The 16,944-nt window shown below is 34.0% G+C and overlaps 1 long non-coding RNA gene across 1 annotated transcript; it reads right to left on the bottom strand.

Annotated features, from left to right (window-relative positions):
* Positions 1–2,250: 2,250 nt before the first annotated feature.
* Positions 2,251–9,116, bottom strand: LOC102016860. Its single transcript, XR_262415.1, has 3 exons — positions 9,034–9,116; positions 5,447–5,639; positions 2,251–2,321 (listed from the first exon to the last, which is right to left on the bottom strand). It is a non-coding gene; the product is annotated as an uncharacterized LOC102016860 (long non-coding RNA).
* Between the last annotated feature and the right edge of the window lie 7,828 nt (positions 9,117–16,944).

Here is a 16,944-nt window from a genome sequence, read left to right as displayed (position 1 = left end):
TAAAGAATTCTTAGCATAATTATGTGTCTAACATACTTCTGTGCAATTCCAAAATTATAAAATTGCCAGGAATTGGGTTAGAGTAGCACTCATAGTAGTGAATGCACTAAATATAAAACCCGAGAATTGGATTAAAGTATATTTGACTGATTCTGGATGTGATTAATGGTGTTGGACCTTTAAAGCATTTGAGTTCTACTTTTAGCACACACTACCTATGCTTTAGAGCTACTGTTGGTGTTGCCTAAGGAGATTAAAGATAACCACAGAATTCGAGCTTAAACTTTTCTACAGTCAGCCCAGGAAACAACAACAGGAATGTTTTAAAGAGCTTTGTTGAAGGCTCCTAAACCTATTTATCTAGCTCTATTCCTGCCAAATGCCGACTTCTATTTTTAGGTACTGTAAGAAACAAGACAAGAAGCAAGGTCTTCAGAGACTCATTAGGGTCATTAGAAAAATGCTTCTAGCAGCTCCTATCAAAACAGCAGAAATAAATAACCTTAGTTCCTGGGATGTGGATTCACCCTGCTTCTGCAGTCCTGTTTCCACATGATGTATTGCAGTCATTATAGTCACCTCTGTAGGACACTGTGTACACAAAGTGAGAGACCCTCACCTCCCAGCGCAGGGTATTTCCTGATATATGAACCATTTGTCCTTGTCAGATTGCCCAAGGTGAAAAAAATAAACTTTAAATATGAACTACATCTAGGCAACATGAATAGAGGAGAAAATATTTTATTTTCCACTGCCACAAAGGAAAAAGAAAAAGTTCTGTGAGAGAAAATAGATTCAATGATAAAGTACCCTTGAAAAAAGTATTACTTATTTCATTTTTTTAAAATTACTATTTAATAGAGACACTCCACAAAATCAAAATGCCAAAATCTATTATTTGCAGGAAGTTGTATTTTAGAACAAGGAAAAATATACTGGATGTTTATATCAGAAAGAGCCAGTGGTTCCTACGCCAACGGTATCCAAGCTGAAGCTGTGTGGCATTTGTTTCTTCAAACAATGTAGTGTCATTTTCTCACCTAAGTAAGCTTGTGAATGTTGACTAATGAGTGGATGTTATAGTTCATTTTTTAATGGTCATTTTTTATAAGGAAAAGTTTCTAGTTAAACTAAATATAATATCTGGACTAAATGTTACTATTTATTAATGAAATATAAAATATGATCACATTACAAACGACTCACAAATACATTTTCATTATAAAATTTTGATTTACATTTTTGTTACCCTTCAGGGAAACTATGATGTCGCTAGACCAGGCCTCTCTGCCCCAGCAGAGGAAAGCTAAAGTAATATCTACTAGTATGACGCACAAATTTTTATTACTCCTGCTACTTCCTTTTGTTTCACATAGTAAGTAAATAATATTAAGGTAAAGCTTTTGATCTTCTATGTTTTGATTTACTTATCCATCATCAAAGAACAGTAGTAGTTTACATTAGGTTCCTATAAGGACACTAAAAAAAAAATTAAAAACACAAAGAATTCAATAAAATGAATTTAAGAACAGGATTTAAGTAAAAATGCATCTGGAACTGACCAAGTACAAATAGTGGACAGCGAGGAAATCCAAAAATTAGCAAAAGCAAGAAGCAGCTATACTCTGAGAGACAAAAGGACCACAGGAAGGACAAGGTGACGGGAACCCGGGACTGAGGACCCCGAGCAGCATCAGCCACGGGGTGTCTGCTGGGACGTCGGGGCTGGGGTGGCGGAGAGACCCGGATGCAGTCAGGATGAGCAGAACTGGCCTCCCTCCTCCTTGCATACCTCACGCACACCTTAAGGCCTGTTAGTCGCTCCCAGTCATGTGAGCCACCTTCATCCCCAGGGAAGAAAGGAACACAGGGTGAGCAAGAGGCAGTTCAGTGGAGCAAAGACCACATTAAGAGACATCAGGAATACTTCACCCTTGCAAAATCTCGCTGAACCGCATCAGGCAGTCAAGACAACATTTGATGAAGTTACTGTGTCTCGCTACAGTGAAGACATGGGTGATTCTGTTGAAAGATAGAGCCTGAAACCTGCCTGCTGCTACATCTGTTCATGTTAACCAGACATATTCTCCCCCCGACCCCTCTTCCGCCCCAGGTGCGTGCATGGCAAGCACGGGCGCAGAGCCACCGCCCCAAGTCAATCAGTCTGCAATTGCTTTACAGGATATTTAAGAGCAATTATACTTACGAGCTACCATTTAGATTTGCTACGTGCAGAACTTTCGCATTTACCTGAAAAAGTGCAGCGACTTCCTCCTCCGGGAGTTTTCAACTTGACGATATTATCTGCAGGAATGTCTGTGCTGGGGTACAGTTTGGAGTAAATGTTTATAAGCGGCTGCCGTATAGCAGTGTGACTCTTAAACTACTACTGATAATAATTCTGTTCCTCGGGAATTTAGAAAATTCAAAAGAGTGCCTATGGAGTAACTGGCAGAGTGTGAATTTACGCTTGTCAATCATCATTCATTGATTTTCAGTAGGGATTTAGTCATAAAACAAAAGTATGTATTTTTTTCTTTTGTTACTGAAATAATAAGCGAAGCAATTTTTTCCACTGACTTTGTCTGTTCTGTACAACACTGAGTTCTTGTATTTTTTAAGCAAAATATTAATCATCACCCTTGCTGACCACTCTAAGATAACTGTCAAAAACAAATGGCTCCTTTTTTTCATAACTGCTATAGTTTTGGTGTTGAATTTTCCCCAAAGGCCTATATGATAAATCATTAGTAGCCATAGTGATCCAATAGGTATGGAATCGTAAGACGTGAAGCCTACCATAAGATCTTTGGGTAACTAGGGCTTGCTTTGAATGGATTGTGGAACCATGGCCCTTTCTTCTTTCTTTCACTTCCAGGTCATGAAATGAGTGGTTGTGAACAATGTAAGTCTTTTCTCTTTACAAGTAGATTATCTCAGGTATGATTTATTATAGTGACGGCAAGCTGCTGAATGAAACAAACACTGGGAATTCTGCTCACAGAGTTTAGTTTTCTAGAAGTATTTATTAATGTACTTTAGAACAAATGGTTTTAGAGGAGCTATTGAAGTGAGAGGCAAACATGTAAGAATGATAAAAGATAACTTAGAACAATAACTCATTTACCAGCCCTTAAAGTAAGTAGTAGAGAGAAAATAGACCTTTATCACTTTATATTCCTGAAGAATTCAAATGATTAGAATGAATGCAACACATAGTATTGCATGATAGGTAGTAAGAAATGCTACTAAAAGACTGTTAATGTTTGTCATGATGTGCCCTGTCCCGATTATCTTAGGGACTAAGATCCCGTGGAGATCACTGTATGTGCCTACTAGTTATGGCAAGTGACCTTTTCTAAGTGTGGGGTTAAAAAGTAAATCAGACTAGTTTAAACTGACTCAATCAAGCTTCACAATTAAGATGTTCTGTATATTTCATGAATCTCTGTGAGCAGAAGATAATTCTATTTTCTTTAAAATACATTGTGTAGTCTACTTTAAATGTACATTTTATTTTATAAATAGTAAAACAATGAACAACAAATGCAATAAAACTATAAAAGTGGGATTGGAAACATACAGCATAAAAATGATATGTTAGTCTATATACTAGTTTCCCATAAATATTCTATTATCTCTGAAAAAAATGGTTAAATAAAATAAGGGTTATCTATTCCCATAGTCTTTAAATAGAAATTAATATGAGGTCACATTGCTTAATATTCTACATAATTCATTCTTAGAAATATATCTCAAAAATATTTTGCATCTGAAATTTATTAGCGAACGAAGGTCATGTTGTTCATTTTATATTTCCCTATACTTCTAGGAAGCTCAAATTTATATTTTAGATAATTTTGTAAAAATATGTTTGCTTCTGTGTGTACATATGATACCAGTCAATTCTTCTGTGTAGTGTAGTTTTGAATCTGCGTTTTAATGTGTGGGTGTTCTTTTTTTATTTGTACAACATAGGTCATAAGCAAATATTTATGTAATCCATATAAGTAATGTCCCTAAGATGGTCAGCACTAGACATATCATGACAAAAATTAATGGTCTTTTAGTAGCATTTCTTACTGTCTACTACATAATACTATGTGTTGCAATCATTCTAATCATTTGAATACTTCAGGAATACAAAGTGATAAAGTTCTATTTTCTCTTAATTTAAAATAAACAATGAAATACAATTTTTTGCTTTTCTAAACATGTACAAATTTAAATTATAAGGAACAGAAATGTGTTTATATGCAGGTTAATAATAATGATAGTAACACATTCTGTCTGTTAATATTCTATAGTGCATCAATCCACAATAAAGAAATAATGGCACAAATCAAATAACAAAGGTATTTTATTATCAAACTTGTCTAAATGACACATTTTAATTTTTCATTACTGTCAGATCAGATTTTAATCCTCATTTGAATAACTTTTTCCCACAGTTATAACCTCAACCTAACTTATAATACACCATCCTCTTCCAAAGACACTCAGGTTCCTATAATAGTCTACTAGCTGAGAAAGTTGATCACTTGCACTTCCCTTTGAGAGTTATAACTGTTTGAGTGTGGCATAATCTTCCTAATAAAGCTTGGTTTCATTTTAATAGCACAACAGGAGGCTATTGGGAATGCCCCCACCCATGTCTGTGCAGAATAATTAAGCTGAGATTGGTTTGAATTCTTTCATAATTATCCCTCTCACCATGCTGCTGGGTTTGAGGAGTTAATTACAACCATTTTCATGCCCATAATGCAGAAATGATCTCTGTGTTATACACAGATTTGACAGGTCTTTATAAGGACATTAGATGACGGTGTCTGGCTATCCATATTTCCCTCAACAGCAGCTACATGTCTATGAGGCATTATTTTTGGAATTTTAGAAAATATTTAATCACTTCCATGTGAGCAAAGAAAAGAAATAGATGAAACTGTCCAAAGAATAGTTTCACAACAAAGATGCATAAGGTCAAATTTTCATGGGTACTGCTAAAGAATGTACAGCAATTAACTCTTCTAATTACGAGTAGTTGGGTTACTCTAAACTGAAGAAAAATTTATTTTAAGAAAGTTCTCTTCCTGTAAACTTGCATTAAAATTCACTCAAATCATTTCTAGTTTTAAAAATATACACAAATTGCCTAAAATTCCCAGAATTCCTATTGCAAAACATAGATAAATGTAGAAAAAAATGATTGAACAGCACCTGTAATTGCAAGTCTGTATCATTTTAAGAGAAAAAGATAATTTTAGTATAATATTCCTCAAAAGACCTACTACACTATAAGATAGTGAACAATATTTTGAACAATATATTGAACAATAGTTTTGGACGTTGCTAATGATTTGCTTGAGATACTACATTGTTGTGTAGGAATCTGTGTAATGCATATAGATTGGAAAGCAGAACAAATTCATCTCAACATACAACTCACCAATTTACATAGTTTTAAGAATATTACTGTAGTCATATGATCAGTTTTGAAGACTAGCTTCTCAACTGTGTCCTCCCGAAGACTAAGGACTTACGATGTAATCAGTGTTCTTCTAGCATCCTTTTATTATGCAATGTTTTTCTTGTGAATTGTGAAAGGTCTACTTATTTCATAGCTTTTTATCAGAATTTTCCTGAAATACAGATAAGTATGATATTATTGGTATCATCTATGTGGCTGGAACAACAAAAACAAAACCTCAGCTACTAAAAGTGTCTAGGGAAAATAATAATTTCATAATTTCAACTTTTGAACATAGCTCTTATGGTACCACAGCAGTGTCATCATGCCAGTCTAATTTTTTGATGAATATGCACAGCAAAGCAAATCATCATTTAAAATAAAATTTCCATATATTTTGGGAATTATGCTTAGCCCATGTGTTAATCCCATTTTGTCCCAGCAGTACAACTCTGTTTCTTTTAAAATTCTATCCTTACTCATATTTATTAATGCATGAATGTTGACTATTACCAAGACTTACAAAGTGAACAACATTTCCAACAAAACTATGATGAGGGGCTGTCTAAAATACTGGTGAAACATCAAGTGAGTTGAATGAGATAGGCACTTACAAGAAAATCAAAAAGGCAGGAATGAACAAAGCTTTATTGAGCCGGCTGACAGACAGTCTCTAAGCAGGAGCCAGAGAAGATGTCCACACCAATCTGGGTCTCACCTTTGGTTTAAGTGCATTTTTAGGTTTCCGTAATAAACATTACCTCATTTTTGAGACTCTTACAAGAATGTCACACAATTATCACAAAGTTTACCTCTCCCAAAGGCATTAGAACAGCCAGATTCCAGATGACCATTACAGTTTACCTTTTAGCCTACTTCCCAATTTGTCCTGTTTGTTCTGTTCCCATTTTTTTTACTTTAAAAATTAAAAAACTGACAAAACAGCAATGAGGATAAAATCAAAACAACACAAAAATGACAAAAGTACTACATGACCTCAAAACAAAATGATAGGCATTTACAATGGTTGCTACATTACACACTGTTATCTTCAACAAAGTTGCCAGTCCACCAGGCATAAGAATGTAAGATTGTTCAAACAATCATAAACAGTAACATGTAAAAAAATAAATAAATAAAACATTGGAAATGATGCAGAGCTTCATCATACAAGATGGTAGGAGTTCAACAATGGTTCTTATGCTGCATATTGTTTTCAGATCAGTCATTCTGATTACCAAATTCAAATGTGCAAAATTGGTCAAGAAAAAAGAAAATTTTAAGCATTGACTGTTTCTCTCAATAAAGCACAGACATCAGCAATACACCTATTCCAGCTCTCCTTATATATGCATATAAATTGTTTTTCACTTTAAAAAAACATAATAACAAAAACAAATACATAAACAAAACAGCCTAGAGATCAAGAAAAATGATATAGAATTTCAAAATGATCGGTTCCCATTTTATGACTCTGCTCTTCTTTAAGTGGGTTGATAACTAACCAAGGGGAGGGGGTGAAGAGTGGGTCAACTACAGCTAAAGTGAACTTAAGTGACTTCTCAATATGGAGTTAAAAAAAGTAAATGGGGTCTCTCTTGCCCTATCACTGGACAATGAATTAGATTATTTGTGCATATACCTGGAGATAATTAGGGTTTTGAGTCTAAAATTATAATAATTTACAAGGACAGTAATATTAAAAATAAGAGACATGAGAGAAATGCCGTGGTACTAATAGAAAAACATGTAGAAGTCATTGCTCCATAGAATTTCAAAGCTGCTCTGAAGAGTCACTGATTTCTCTGCCGCAGGGCATGGAATAGATGTACAGTAAGACTAGACTTGGTCTCAGAGTTGAGACTCTATCGTCGTAGTCTCTGAGACTTGGCCCCATTCCACATCCCTCCTTCTTCTTTAGAAATGGTCCATGCTTCTGAGTGAGTCTCTCTCTCAGATGGCTCTGTGCCCATAGAGCTTTAGGAAGCCTGGGGTTTCTTTTGATTCCAACATCTCTTTAACTTTTAGTTCTGAGCCAGTGTGGCTTTAGGATCCAAAAACCTCTTTAAAATTTTGAAGATTTTTTGCATAAATCCTATTCAAATTCACACCATTTATCTTAAGACAAAGGACATAAACAAGGCTGGCTTGAAGAGATTCTGCTGTCTGTTGAGGAGCCAATGTCTGTGAGATTTTTAGAAGTACTTTGAATTTGAAGAAAAGGTCTAGAAGGCACTGTCTCACCTTTCCAACATATTAACAGCATCTTATAGCCCCTCCTGACATAAAATACACTGCACCCTTAATTTCTTCTCTACCTTAAAGCAGTTGCTTACTGTACGAACATAGTTCCAGCTCCAGAAGACTGAAAAGAGATTGTGATGTTCAAATCTAGTAAGTCCCTAGTTTGAATTATTTTGTTTAAATTTCCCTTGAAATTAGTCAATTCTTTCTCTCTTTCCAGATTTTATCATAATGAATGAAAAGTGGCATTTAACTAGTTTTATATTTTTTCCTGTAAATCTGCATAGCCTTTTCCACATGTTCATTAAATATGATTTTGAACAAGCCATGTCTTCACAGGCAAGAGCGGTGCCAGGTACCCTAAGCTGTGTAGCATGTGTTGTCTCTTCTCCACATTGAGTAACAATTTCATCATTGCCTTTTGAGTCCCAGTAACAATGTGTGTGCTGCTTTCTGTCAGGCCTTTGTCCCTCCTTCCAATCCAAAACAAATGAAAACATATTTTAGGATTGTTATAACTTTTAAGCATGTACATAAATTTGCAGTGTATAAGTGAAAAATGAAATACCACTACAACTTTTGACTTCCTATGTTTGTGCTTCACCACCATCCACATGTTGCAACTTCCTGTTCAATGTGATTGTGTTGGGGGTGGGGACTTTGGAAAACTGTTATGGACAGAGCTCTTGTAAAATGAGATCATTGCCCTTGTGAAGAGACCACGCAGTTCCCTTTCTGCATTTATCATGAAAAGATTCTTACAGGATTCTTGCAGTGTCTTAGCAATTAACATACTTCTACTCCAACTAAGTCATAATGCAACCTGTAATGTTTTGGCATGTGATCTAGTTTTCAGCTGATTTTTAAAGTGAATATGTAGGAAATTTATTTTCAGTCTTTTTGTTTTTTAACAATACAGCATATGTAGTCAAAATTTCCCCCTGGTCTCAGTTTAGAAGTATCTGAAGCTCATTAAAGTAAAATAATTTCATTATTTTTATATAGTTAATTACTTGAATATCTTGCTTAATTTTTCATTTCTAATTGCAGCTTACACTTCTCATCATGATGTATTCTGAATGCCCTTTTGGTGTGCTTTGGCCAGAGTTGGCCATAAAAGCAAATATTTCAGACCCTGGTAACAAGGTAGCTACATGGGCATGTAACTTAGGCAGCTGCAGATACACAAAGCTCAGAAAGATCTCATGCCTGATTTAATACACAGTTGTAACTCTTGAAATTCTTTAAGAAAATTTGAACAAGAGGCCCTAATTTTGTTTTGCAGGGCTTAATATTTCAGTTTTAATTAGAAGTATTCCTACCTGGTTGAATTCCTCTTGCTTTTCTTAACTAAGTAATTCATATTTTGTGCTCAATGGGAGGTATAGTGTGAGGCCTGAGGTCCTATCCATTGGGTATCTCCTTGTGAGGAAAGAAGTATGCATTAGGAAATCACATAGGAGTGGGGGATTTAGCTCAGCGGCACAGGGCCTGCCTGGCAAACGCGAGGTCGTGAGTTCCATTCCCGGTACCAGAAAAAAACAAAAACAAAGAAACACAAAAAAAGGAAATCACACCATAAACTATTGACAACTAACTGGCACAATAAATAAAAGAGAATACTTTTCTTATTCTTTGATTTTTATTAAAATGCACACTCAAATTTCACACTCCATTTGCTGCTTAGTTACAGACATATTAGTTTTTTGTTTGTCTGGGTTTTTTTTAGGCAAGGTCTCACAACATAGGTCAGGTTGGCCTTCCTTGGACTCACTGTGCAGCCCAGGCTGACTGTGATTTCACAGTGATCCTTTCCCTTCAGCCTCCTGAGTGCTGGGATTACAGACATGTGCTATGACACCCAGTAGTCATATTAGTTTTATATTTTCTAAAATATTATAAAATCCTTGCGCCAATAAATATTAAATAAATATTTTTGAGTCCATTGTGTATTTAAGCTGACTTACCATTTGATTCATAAGCTTTGCTATCAATTTAAATATCAACCTAAAAGAGTGTTTGGACTCAATAGATTGTTTTTATTATACGAATGTACTGTGTTTCGATTTACCAAATCATTTTGGTTTAAATTTCACTTTTATTATAACTCTCTGGGTGACTTCACAGAACCATCTAGATTAAAGGAAATATAATTATATATTTATATATTTTACACGATTTTATTATGTGTTTATATCACCGTGCAGATGATTTATACATATATAACATCCACATTAAGTAACCAGATAAAAGTCATATTACTTTATATTTATTGTTATTTCTGAAATGTATGTGCTTTTTCTAACAAAACATAACATAACATAAAAATAATTTGAAATACATTTTTAAGGATTGGGGGATTACAATTGAGGTTAGCAACAAACCTTTAAAGTAAGGGAAAAATATGTTGCAATGAGGTCTCAAAATTGCAAGTTACATAGTAACTAATCTTTGAATTACTTGGTAATATCAAGTATAATTATCAAGTAATTAGTAGGAACATGTAATTCCCCTGTAATTATAGAGCTATTACAGATGCCCTACAAAATAGGATGCTAGTAACCGCCTTACCAATCTAGATTCATTGCCATCTTTTAAAATTCACTGACTGATATTCATGAATGAAACATCTGACTTCTAAGTGAAAAGCTCCAGATGCATTATGTACAATAGCCATTCTTTCAATCAAACTATGGTTTATTCTCATCATATACAAAAAAGAGACTCCCCCACCATTCACTATAAAACATTTTGAATTGCCATTCTGCATATATAATTATTATATGAAAATGGCATAAATAGACAAAAAAACATTTGCAATCTCATATTTAGACTTACCTTTCCTAAATTCTGTTTTGTGTACACTTTCACAATTCTTTTATCTAAGTATATTTGGAATGGAACATCCTGATATATTTTAGCAGAAATTTGCAAGTAAATGAATATATTTCTGGAGTCTCTTTCATAGAAATGGCAGTAACATAGCATGATTTAAAGCTGAATGTTACAGAATTCTGAAGAATAAAAAGCAATAGATGTAAAGTTCCTTCTTTGTGAGACAATTTTAGTTTTGTATTACTTTTTTCACTGATAGTGGAGTTATCATAGCCCTGGTATTTTGTGGTGTGCCCAGCTAAACACAGTGTTTATCCTTCACTTCCATGTGTTGGTGTTAAAAGGAGAATTGTAGTTTCGGATACAGTCACCGCTACCACTTAAGTCTACTGTCATTTCATTTCATTTTATCTTTGTTCTTATTTTCAGTTCTTTATTCTTTAGTCAACGGGGGTGTCTTTTATTTTCCTTCAAGGTCACCTATATATTGTAAAGGTGATTTCCATAATAGAATTTGCCATCCCGTTAGAAATAGAAGTCCCCATATTGATTTTCTACAGTTTAATGGAATCCAAAGCCAAGTGTATGGGTTATGGATAAACAGATCTTCCAGTCCAATTGGTTGCCTTACTTATAAGCACTAATTAACCAGACTCTTAAAAGTACCTTACTTGCCATGCTAAAAACAGGCCAACAATGAAAACCATCCTCAATTTTGTATACAAATCAATTCAGAAACTACTAAAATGTTTAAAAAAACTGTTTATAAAAATAAACAAGGGAGAAAAATGATATATCTTGAAGATTTAAACAGCAATTAACAAATGGTGCTTTTAATAGTCTTTTATTAAATCGTAGTGACTTAAATAGTTTGCAGCCTAATTTCTTTTAGGGAATTTTAGTTCTTTGAGTTACTTTGTATTTTTATTTTCAATGAACATTGTTTAATTTTAAGCATAACTGTCATTATTTCTCAATTTTACTTTTGTTATGTAAGATTAATGAACTACAGAATCTGGTACTTTCCAGGATAAAAAATTATAAATATGGAAATTATGAAGTGAGTAAAATAGAAACAAAGATGTTTATTTCTGTTGTCACACAAGATTAAAGGATATGAGAATCAAATATTTGTCCAATAATAAAGCTCAACGACAGTGCTAGATATTGCATGCAGACCTCTAACTGCCATGCATTTTTCTACTCTACAAAGTTATTTGTGCTCTTCAGCTTTATTTAAAATTAACTTTTATTTATTTTACTGTAATTAGCTTTTCAGTTATTAATACCTGTTGATAAGGGAAAGAGAAGAGCTAGATGTGATAGAAAAATTTAGATGAAAATTCAGCAGCCTCAAGTAAAATATAATACTCAAGATCTATCCTTTTAAATTTTGCAAGATATTTAAAAGTCTATTAAAATTAGTTTTAGAAAGAAAACTGCCAGAATTTAATTACCACCTTTTCACGTTTAACAACAGTAGAATCTATGTACATCCAATATGAAATTATATCAGTTTTCGTTCAAATTATTTTTAGGACAAAAATAAATACATTAGGAATCTAAAGATGATGAGAAAGAGCTTAAAGCTCTTAAAATGCTGAAGTGTCTGACTCCCCTTACAATTTCCTGTCAACTGCATTAAAATATAAAATGAAAAATTATGTAATTTCTAGTATTTGAGAATTACTTAAAATTAATTCATAGATCATCTATATTTTATTATAATTTTACTAGAGCTCCTACATCTTCACAAAATGTTGATATATTATCTTACATCTTTATTAAAATTGTGAAGTGTATTATGTGTTATGTCAAAAATAAAGACACCCAGAATTTAATATCAATTAGAAATTAAGAATATGTGTGACATAGAGCACTCTCTTTCAGTTCTTCAAAATAACTCCCATGGCTCAATTTATACCATTTGAAAAATGATAAAATTGGACTAAATGACCTACAAGGTCCTAGATCTAATATGCTATGTTTTAAGGTGTGTGAATGTAATACATTTCTACACAGCCAAGATACATTAGTATTCAGTGTGTTACAAGATTCCTACTTATTTATAAGACATGGATTCTGGGTAATGCATTGTGGCATGAAATACATAATAAATACATAAATGAATAATGCGGACTCCGTGATCCTTAACCCTTGCCAACATTTCTCATTAATTATGTGGCTAATTTTGAAGTAAGCAACAGCTACACTACTTGGTTCATCTCATTTCACTTTTAAATGAAGAAGCTCCTACTGTGAATTTAAAATCTAATAATTTATATCTAAAATAAAGCACTCGGTCTGCAAGCCTCATACCCACATATTCATTTATGGGAAATTCTGACCAGATGTTACTGCCTCTTCCCTGCCGTTACACAACTCATGCTCATTGCAAAACGGAATGTTCACTGGTGAAAGATATCTGCTCTCCCAAGGTAGAGTAAGAAATCAAACAAAACAAACTTACATAAACAATATGTTCCTTGAGGTTGGGTTTTTAAGAAATGCATTTTAAGGAAAAGTGTAATCAAAAGCCACTAACAAAAGCCTTAATACTGAGTATTCAAAGAGTATATGATAAATTTTCTGAATGAAAGCGGACTATCCAATTTAAATTCTTTGCTGTCTCTCTTGAGTTATGGTTCCACTCTGTTCCTCAATTTTAGCCACTCAAATATACAATCTATGAAGCGAAGTCATGTCAGTTTATAGAGCAATATTTCACTGTGTATTCCTAGATGTGTATTCTTCGTCTCACTGGCAAGAATTGTCTTTCTTTCAATATGGCAACATACTTATTAGAGAATGGAGTCACTACACTGATCTTCTTAAAATATTCAACCAGGAAAAAAACTAAATTAAAACAGTCCCTCTAAAAATAGCCTAAGAGGGTAACTTTTCTTCTTTTTTATTGTTTAAAGAATTTTTATATATTCCAAAAATAAGTCCTGTATTAAATCATTTAATTTTTTCACATCTATGGTTTCCATGATCCTTTTTAAAAAACTTTTCTCTTGGAGTGATTTTAGACTTATAGGAGAAAGCACAATGCGAAAATGAAGGGTTGCCATGTGCCCTGAACCCTATTTCCCAATAAAGAACTGACATCACTGAGGTGTATTTGTTACAGTTGGGAATGACTACTGATATTGTGTTACTATCTGAAGAGAATATTCATGCAGATTGCCTTACTTTTCTCTGAGTATCTTGCATCTTTGGCAAGGAGTTCATGCAGAATACTTATCCCACTAGTTAGCAAGTCCTTTAGCTGTGGGCCCTCTTGCCTGTATCATCTCCTCAGATTTCGTGTTTGGTAACCTTGATAGTTTTGAACACTACTGCTCAGGAAGTTGTTTTAGAATCTCTCTGTGTTGAGATTTGTATGATGTTTTCCTTAAGCTTTATCCTGTTATAAGAGGTTTTTGAAAGGAAATCCTCAAAGGGAAAGCACCTCTTCATCACTTCCTGTCAAGAGCATGTACTGCCCACAGGACTTAGCACTGTTTTCGACCTTGGTCACCTGGCTGACAAGGATTTTTGAGCTTCCTCCACTACTTGCATTTTCCCTCCTTCCCTACTGCAGCCCACATAGTTATAATGCCAGAATGTAAATGACTTGGAATTTTTATATTCTGGGGATTGATATTTTCTCTCCTGATTTATTTATTCAGTAATCTTATTGGTAGGGGCTTATGGATACTCATTTTATATTTTAGATTTTTTATCAAATACTGTTTAATTTTGTTCCAAAATTATTCCCCCTTTACTTATCAGGAGTTCTTTAAATTGAAAATTGTGCCTTTAATATCCTAGTATAATTATGGGCTACTTACTTGTTTATCCAGCCTTACTTCTTGGTACTAAAATATGCTCTGACTTCATTTATTATGATTTCTGCTCAAACCCTAGAAGTAACTATTTCTCCAAGGATTTCTATTTCCTTTCATTGAAGAAAAGCATCAGAAACCACGAAGGTAGAGCTAGATACGCTGGGAGCTTCTGCTTCTGGCTCATGTGCTCCCTCACAGGTAAGGGCAAGGAAGCGCATGGGTGTATATTGACATGTACATGCTTAGGTTAGGAAAAACATGTGCTTATACATTCATTCATCACTAAATGAATGACTTTAACCTCAGTTTACTTCTTTAACCATAGTTGACCTGTATGCTGGTGCTGAAATTCTTTGCAAGTACTAACGTGAGGAAGAGGCTAAACAATTTAAACACAGTCTCTTATAAAGGTTTTTAGTTTGTTTTAGTTTACATTTTCACTTGTTTTTTGCTTTAAGTTTTCAAGATTTTAGTTGTGTTCAAAAGAAGTCAGTTGAAAATTTTCCCTTGACCCTTTGACTTGAAGTTATTTCACAGACTGTTTAATGTAGTTAGACTTAATTTTGTCACAATCTTCATTTTACCTTGTGATCACTAACTTCTTAAGTGGTTTTCTCAGTTGCACACATTGAGTGATGTCAATGTTGTACTGTAAAATTCTAGGTATTTGGATAAATCATGTCAAGTATCCCCCAAAAATGTATCATACAAAATAGTTACATCTTCTTAAAAAAAATCTTGGATTCACCATAGTTCAGGCTATTCAAATGTCCCCTAAACCCTTGGAAACCCTTAAGGTAACTAGTGTCATTGTAGCTCTGTATTTTTCAAGTTATTATATAACAAATTATACAATATGGAACATTGTAAACTGATTTGATCCACTGACTAATATGAACTTTATATTTGTCATGTTTTTTTCCATAGATTAATAACTCATATCTTTATTTCACTGGGAAAAATTCCATTTGGGGACATACCATGTTTTGTATATCCATTCACATATTAAAGGTTATCTTTGCTGCTTCTGTTTTCATCGCTATTAAAAAGCTGCAGTATGTATCCATGTGAAAGACATTCTTTGAGCATTTGCAAGTTTCCCAATTAGTTGGATAGCTAGCTCCATGCAGAATGGTCAGATTACATGGCAATATTGTTTTCCTTGGTAAAAAAATGTCAAACTATCTTCAACTTTGCAGTAATGCTGCCGCCACAATGCATGAGATTTGCTATTTTTCTGCATTCTTTCCAACAACTGGTTTTGCTGTAAGACAAATATTCTTAATATTTGTCCAGTTGTATCTTGTTTGAAATTTCAACTGTCTAATGCTGCCAATTTTTTAAAAAATTCAGTTTTGCCAAAGAATAATTTGCCAAAGAGCCCTGCAATAGGAATGTGTGTCCCGTAGCAAACTGTGGGCATATTGAGGAGGCTGGCAAAAGCTGAACTCTTTAAACACAAATTCAGGAGGATTTCCTGAGCATCTGAAACAATGATCTTTGGCCACAATGAACTGCGAGGGTGGGATCAGCCCTGGATGGACAGACAGTGGCGGGACCAAAGTCTTTGTCTAAGTACTTGCTGTGTTAGGCTGTGGTGACCTCCAAGCAGCTTGTGGTTCTGCCACAGTCTTTGGTGACAGTTACCATCCGGCAACCATGCTTCCTAAGCCCTGGTTTTGTTGAATATTTTTGTTCCTATTGTTAGGCTTCGAGCAAAAGAATCCATTTTGATTCTGACATTTTTCACATTCTTTTAACGATATACTCACATATTAGTTTCAGGGAAGTATACTTTTTAGATACGTTGGAATTTCTGCATTAAAACATATTAAGCGAAATTAATTGTATTACTTCTCAATCTACATAACTGTATAACTTTCAGTACCCACTGTGGCTACTAAAGCACACAAGCTAAAAACTCTAGCAGTGTGTTAAATACCACTGATGAGAACGGACACTTGCCTTGCCCCTGCTATCAGCAACAAAGTATCTAATTTCACACAGTTGAATGTGTTGTTAACTGTCTTTGTTTGTTAGCTTTTCTCCCTGAATTGATTAAGTTCTTCTCTATCAGTACTTCCCTGAGAGTTTTTACTGTAAGTGGGTGTTGAATTTTGTTGATTTTTTTTTCTCTTTAGCTTGTTAATATGGTGGGTTACACTGATTAGTTTTCCAATGAAGAATTCCATTCCTGGAGTAAATGGCGTATAATCCATTTTATGCATTCTTGGATTCAATTTTCATACACTTTGTTGCAGAATTTTACATGTATGTTCATAAGGGCTAATTTTATGTAATTTTCCGTCCTTGTTATAGATTGCCTCTGTTCTTGGTATTAAGATAATGCTAAGCTAACCTCACAGAATAAGTTAGAAAGTATTCTTCATTTTTTTAAAGAAATTGTTGAATATTTGTATCATTTTTCACATATATTTGGATGAATTCAAAAGTTAAACTTGTGAAAAACATGTTAAATATTCATGGGTACTCTCACATTCCTTACTATGTGTTATGAGGAAAGTACAACCCCAAGCGAATCTTAACATCAAATGTAGCAACATC

The sequence above is a fragment of the Chinchilla lanigera genome, unplaced genomic scaffold (genome assembly GCF_000276665.1).
Source record: "Chinchilla lanigera isolate Chin_1 unplaced genomic scaffold, ChiLan1.0 scaffold00046, whole genome shotgun sequence".
NCBI classification, from domain to species: Eukaryota; Metazoa; Chordata; class Mammalia; order Rodentia; family Chinchillidae; genus Chinchilla; species Chinchilla lanigera.
The sequence above is the reverse complement of the archived record's forward strand: the minus strand, read 5'-3'. Positions and strand labels throughout refer to the sequence as shown.